At 44.1% G+C, this 5,784-nt stretch overlaps 1 long non-coding RNA gene across 1 annotated transcript; it reads right to left on the bottom strand.

The window, feature by feature from the left end:
- Positions 1 to 382: 382 nt before the first annotated feature.
- LOC103603317 lies at positions 383 to 5,597 on the bottom strand. The gene is made up of 3 exons (XR_551600.1): positions 5,410 to 5,597; positions 4,428 to 4,506; positions 383 to 421 (listed from the first exon to the last, which is right to left on the bottom strand). It is a non-coding gene; the product is annotated as an uncharacterized LOC103603317 (long non-coding RNA).
- Between the last annotated feature and the right edge of the window lie 187 nt (positions 5,598 to 5,784).

The raw sequence follows: 5,784 nt of genomic DNA, 5'->3' as shown, positions 1-5,784 counted from the left end.
CTGGGCACCCATCGAGCAGAAAGTTTGCTCAACTGTAATTTTTCAGTCAGAATTGTGTAAGCTGAACCAATTGAGATGTCTATGGTGTTGGCTATGGTTTCTGCTGTTAATCGTCGGTTCTCTTTAATTAGGGCCCGAACAAGATTAATTTTTTCCTCGCAAATTGATGTGGATGGTCTGCCACTGCGGGCTTCGTCTTCAACGTCATCTCGTCCTTCCTTAAAACGAGTTATCCATTTGTAAACTGCTGATTTCTTTGGGGCACTGTCCCCATAAACTTTTCTTAAAGCATCAATGATTTCACCACTCTTCCACCCAAGCTTCACCATAAACTTGATGTTTGTTCTTGCTTCAATTTTAGCAGAATTCACGTTGGTTTTCATACTGACGTCTTATCCTTCTTAGTGCCTTAAACTAGATCCTGTTCAGACACGTTATAACAAGTTAGTACAAGTTTATTTTTGTGCAAAAAATTTTGAAATCCATGCATAGTTTTCTCATGATATGCTTTTTCCATGAACCCCTCTTCTAAGGACTTATGCTAAGCTATGAATACATGACAGCAAATAGGGCAGTCCTTGCCTTCACTCAAGCCTGCTTATAGAACCCCATCCTTCTGTCATCCATGCTTCCATCTCTACCCTCACAATCTAATCAGCCACCCAGTTCTGCCACTTCTACTTCCTGCATTCTTCTGGTCTATTTCTATCTACACTGGCAATACCCTAGTACAGGCTGCCATATTCTCTCCCCTGGATTACTACAATGATCTCCTAACTGGTTTCCTTCCCTCTTGTGTTGCTGTTCTTTACTTCCTTTTTCTCAGTAGCCAGATTCATCATGTAAAATACAAACATAATCATGTTGAAGTCACTCGGACTTACTATTACCCTTCAGAAGCCCTAACTCTACTATGACTAGTAATGCTCTTCATGATCTGGTTGCTGTTTACTTCTCCAGTCCCGTCTAGAATCTCTCAGTTCCTATGTTGTTCTCCTGTCCTGACCAGGTCTTTACAAACATTGTTACCTTTATCTAGAACAGTTGCCCTTCACCCTTGAACCTGGCCAGTTCCTGGCTATTCTCAAACATGGATCCAATCAGCAGATGGGACTGCTTTTCTTTTTTTTTACCCTTTAGTTATCTGTCTTCCTTCCCTATGAGACTGTAAGCTCTTCTGGGGGCAGGTATTAGGTTGGTTATCACATTTGCTTGTTCGCTATTATATTTCCAGTATCTAGTTCAGTGTCTGGCACAAAATAAAAGCCCAGTGAATATTTTTTGAATGAATAAATAAATGCCAAAAAAGCAAGGAGAAAAGTTAGCTAACTCAGACTATGGAATAAGGAAAGGCTTCTTGGAAGACCTCTGAAAAATAGGTGAGGATAAAGAAGAGTCAGGCAAAGAAAATATGGACAGTCCAGATGGAGTCAACAGAATGAGAAAAGGTTTCAAAGTGTAAAACAGCCTCATGAATGGGAAGTGGGTTTGATGGCAGATGTGGCAAGACCACAGAGGCCTGAGCATGCCAAGCTGGACTTTACCTTGGAGGTGACTGGAGGGGGTGTGTGCAGAGATTTAAACAGGTAAGTGGAGTGGTCAGATTGACATTTGATTCTGGTCATTCTGGCTGCTACTTACAAGACAGCTTTGGGGGTGTAGGTGTGGGTGGTAAGACAGGGAGATAGAATTGGTAGTGGAAATGAAGGAAAGAACACTTTAGAGTTTGAAGAGCCCTCTCAAGTGGAGGAAATGAAATTCTAAACCTCAAGAGAAAGGTCAGGAATAGCAGTTGTTTTAGGATCCGGGAGCAAATAAGTTTAAAGAATGGGAGGGAACACTGCCCAAGACGAAGATACAGACAGAAAAACAACTCAAGGGTAGAATATCATTTAAAGGGCAGGCAGAGAAAGGGCCCTGTAAGAAGCACGCACAGGTAGAAAAAATGGGGGAGATGCAAAAGGAGTTAGGTCTCAAGGCGGGTCTGATCAATGGTTATGAAATGCAGCAGAGAGGTCCAGAAAAAGCAGCAGTGATCAACAGCAGTGGTAGAAGTACATTTTATTTTCTGAGATAGACAAATGAGAGGTAGATATTGTGGCACTGAGGGAAGAGGGGAGGCAGGAAGTCAAGGTGTATGCTCCATGATGGCGTCATCAACTTACTGGGGAGAAGGCACTGGAAATGCCTGTGGCTCCTAGGGAGTCTCTATTCCAATGAATGGGTGACTGATGGAAAGTAGAAAATAGGACCCAGTCTTAATATTTCACCTATTCCTACCACATTAGACCTTTTTCATCCTTACTGAACTGCTACAAACAAAGCAGATATAACAGTATGGACTCCATCTCACTTAAAAAAGAGATTTGTTTAAAGCACTAGCTCCCACAGGAACACCACGTGTATTAAAGATAATGGCCCAGCTGCAGGCTGCCATGGTCTCAGTGAGCATCCCTGTCTTGTCACTCAAAGGTCCCTTCAGTCCTCACAGGTCTGTCATTCAGCCTTTAGGTGCAGTCTAGAAAGGAAACAGGTACAACAAGTTGCAGATGCACACAAATATGTGTCAAGTGCTTGAAAAATTTCTTTTAGACTGCTCTGGTTACCTTCTAATGAAGAGCAGAATTGAAGCTGGGAAGGGGACTGAGGAAAGTGGTAAAGTTTGTGAGAAACCACTGAAAGTTACAGGATAAGGAACTGACTAATGATGCATTTAAGGATTGTTAAGAGTCAGGGAGAGGGCTGAAGCTGGAGATGGAGAATCTGTTATATGTCATTTTGTGTTACTTTCTACAGGGAGCCCAGCTGGGATTTATAGAATAGATTCAGGGATAAGGTTTTGACAGGCACCTGGGTCAGAGGCATTGGACACAGGGAGTTTGGATGCTGATAAACCATGTAGATTAGGCTGGGAGGGGAGGCAATGGCAGGAGGGCTGACAGGGAAAATGAAACAGAAGAGCGGATGCAGTGCATGGAGGGTACGATGCTACAGCCAGAAAGAATACTGGACTTTACTTTTCTGCAGTAGTTAGTGTTTTATGAATGATGACAAAACTCTAGAAAGTCTACAGTGAGAATTTTGCTGCTTCATTCTCTACCTCAAACTAACCAGAATCAGGCAACCAACTTTTGAAAAAGATTTTCCCTTGTGATTAAGACCATTTGAATAAACACTTGGTTTTTCCATAAATAATTTCACTTCTAATATAACTATCAATTTGCTATATGCATAGCAAAATTATCCCCCCAAATAAACAATTTTTTATTGTAGGCACAATGAAATGGTTGCCCTGCTCTTTTCTTCCTTCACCTTGTCCTTCTCTTTCCATGTGGTCCATTGTAATCTTGGCTTTCGTGTATGTCACTTTTTCCTTGTCTAGACTTCCAACAACAGTTCAGGCATTTGTTGAGCACTTACACTTGCAAGATATTTTACTAGGGACCATGTACAAATAATAATAGTCAAAATAACAGCTAATGCTTATCAAGTGCTCACAGCATTGCCAGGCACTTCACTAAGCACTTTACATCAACTAATTTGCTTAATCTTCACCATACCCTGTAAAGCTGACAGGACTGTTACTATTTTAAAGATGCAGAAACCAACTCAGTTAGGTTAAACAACTTGTCCAAGTCCACACAGGTGGACATAGTCAGGGATTTACATCCAATCCTTTCTTTTCTCTAGAGCTGCACTCTCAGCTGCTTTACTGTGCTCCCCATCCCTGCCTGTAGGAGATGTGGTCAAGTGGAGGATGTGCATGCATAAGTAATCAATTTGATTTCACAAGGTACAATGAGAAGGTCTTTTGTTCTCCTTTCCTCACTGACTCTCTGATATTTTTTTTTAAATTGATTTTCCTAACCTACTTTTGTACAAGGTACAATGAGAAGGTCTTTTGTTCTCCTTTCCTCACTGACTCTCTGATATTTTTTTTAAAATTGATTTTCCTAACCTACTTTTGTGTTTTACTAGATTGACTTTGAGTCTAACATGATTAAGAAGACTCGGGGGAAAAAAAAAAAAAGAAAGCCCTAAACTACTAAATATAAAATGTATTTTTATTTAGAATTGATATAGACTTCTATGTCAATAGGTATAGTCCTTCAATCCACACAAGAAAGCCGCAGATTTTGTTTCTATTTTCAACACAACCTTTGTAGCACTGTTTTTCACATAATTCAGTACAGACTCCACATCCAACATACCACTGTGACCAGACAGTGCTGTAGCCTGTAACAAGATGTAAATCCTATTATGTCCTCTGGTACCCCAAACCTCAATGAAACTTAATGGCCTTTCCCCCTGACTACTAGGTCCATCTTTCCTTTAGCTGCAAGGACCCTGATGTGATGTATGAAGTGTACTGTGTTCACTCTTGACGGAAAACCCATGTGAAAAATACAGATTTCAGGGTCCCTTACCTGAAAAATCCAACTCACTCAGGGACATGCAAGTTTGTGGAACAGTTCAGTGGCGGAAAGCAACTGGAGTACCTGGTTCCTGCGCAGGAATGAACAGAGAGAGGGAGAAGCTAAGATAAGGAGACTAGGGTTCTACTCTAGCCAGTGCCACTGACTTTGTAACGGGGATCAAATCACTTCTCTCTGAGCTCAGTTTTCCTACCTGTCAAAGTCAAAGGATTTGGCTAGCTGACCTGTTAGGTTCCTTCCACCCACCTCTCAAGGTCATGCTTATTGATAACAACAACAGAAAAATCTGCTTTGCCCAGATTAGCTAAATTATAATGCCTTGGGAGATCTGGTAATAAATGAGGAGTCACATCTGCAAGTCCTAGAAAACGTTATTATAAGATCATTTTTACTTAGATGCAGGTGTGCTGACACTAGAACGTCACAAAATAACCTAGAATGCTCTTGTAATCCTTACTCTAGATTCCCGCATGTAGGATGTAACCTAGAAACAATCCCGAATTTATACGTCACATACAGCCAATAGAAAAAGTGAAGTGATTAGGCGGGGCTGTCCCGTTTCTGCCCCTTCTTGTGATTATGCAGTGCTAAGCTCTACTGGCACTCTTCGGAGGACACTTCTCGGGCGACCTGATCTATGCATTTCTCCAGTTGCAATCGTCATATTGGCTCAATAAATCCTATGCTTTATAGGTTCGGCCTCAGTTTCTTTTAGGTCAACATACAGCAGAATGAGATCTGTGCCCATACCCTGGCTATGCTGCGTGTGAACTACCGTGCGCAGCTGTGGGTCAGTCGCATCACCTTCCCGATTTAGAGGCCGCCTTTGAGGCGACAGAGAGGGTATCTACCCGCCCCCGCTCTCCCCTCTAACGAAGCCTACAGGAGACCATGCCTCCAAGCATCTGACGCGGAACCCGGCTCATAATCAATGCTCAGCAAACGGTCACCCCTCTGGGACTCTCCGACTCACCTCTGTGCCTCCCGTCCTTTCTCCTTGGCGCCCTGAGCTTGGCCGAAGCCTCCTGAAACCCTCCCTCGCCCGCGCTCTTCTCCTCAGCCCCTCGAAGGCTCTCCGCAGCTCCGGGAAGTGGCCGGCACCGCGGAGCGCCCAGGCCCAACCGTTACTCGCACACCGTGGCCCTGCTCGCGGAATCCAATTCCGACTGGACACCGACGCCGAGAAGCAGGGTTCCGCGGGCGCCGCGCACTCCCAGCTCATGCCCTCCCGCCGGAACCTACGGAGCCCTACCGGCCTGCGCAGCCGGAAGAGGGACGGGCGGAAGGCGGCGAGGCGGACGGGCGGAAGGGGCGGGGTGGGACGGGCGGAAGGGGGCGGGGCGGGCGG

The sequence above is a fragment of the Galeopterus variegatus genome, unplaced genomic scaffold, assembly GCF_000696425.1.
Source record: "Galeopterus variegatus unplaced genomic scaffold, G_variegatus-3.0.2 Scaffold4548, whole genome shotgun sequence".
Classification (NCBI taxonomy): domain Eukaryota; kingdom Metazoa; phylum Chordata; class Mammalia; order Dermoptera; family Cynocephalidae; genus Galeopterus; species Galeopterus variegatus.
This window is presented reverse-complemented; position numbering and strand designations above follow the sequence as displayed.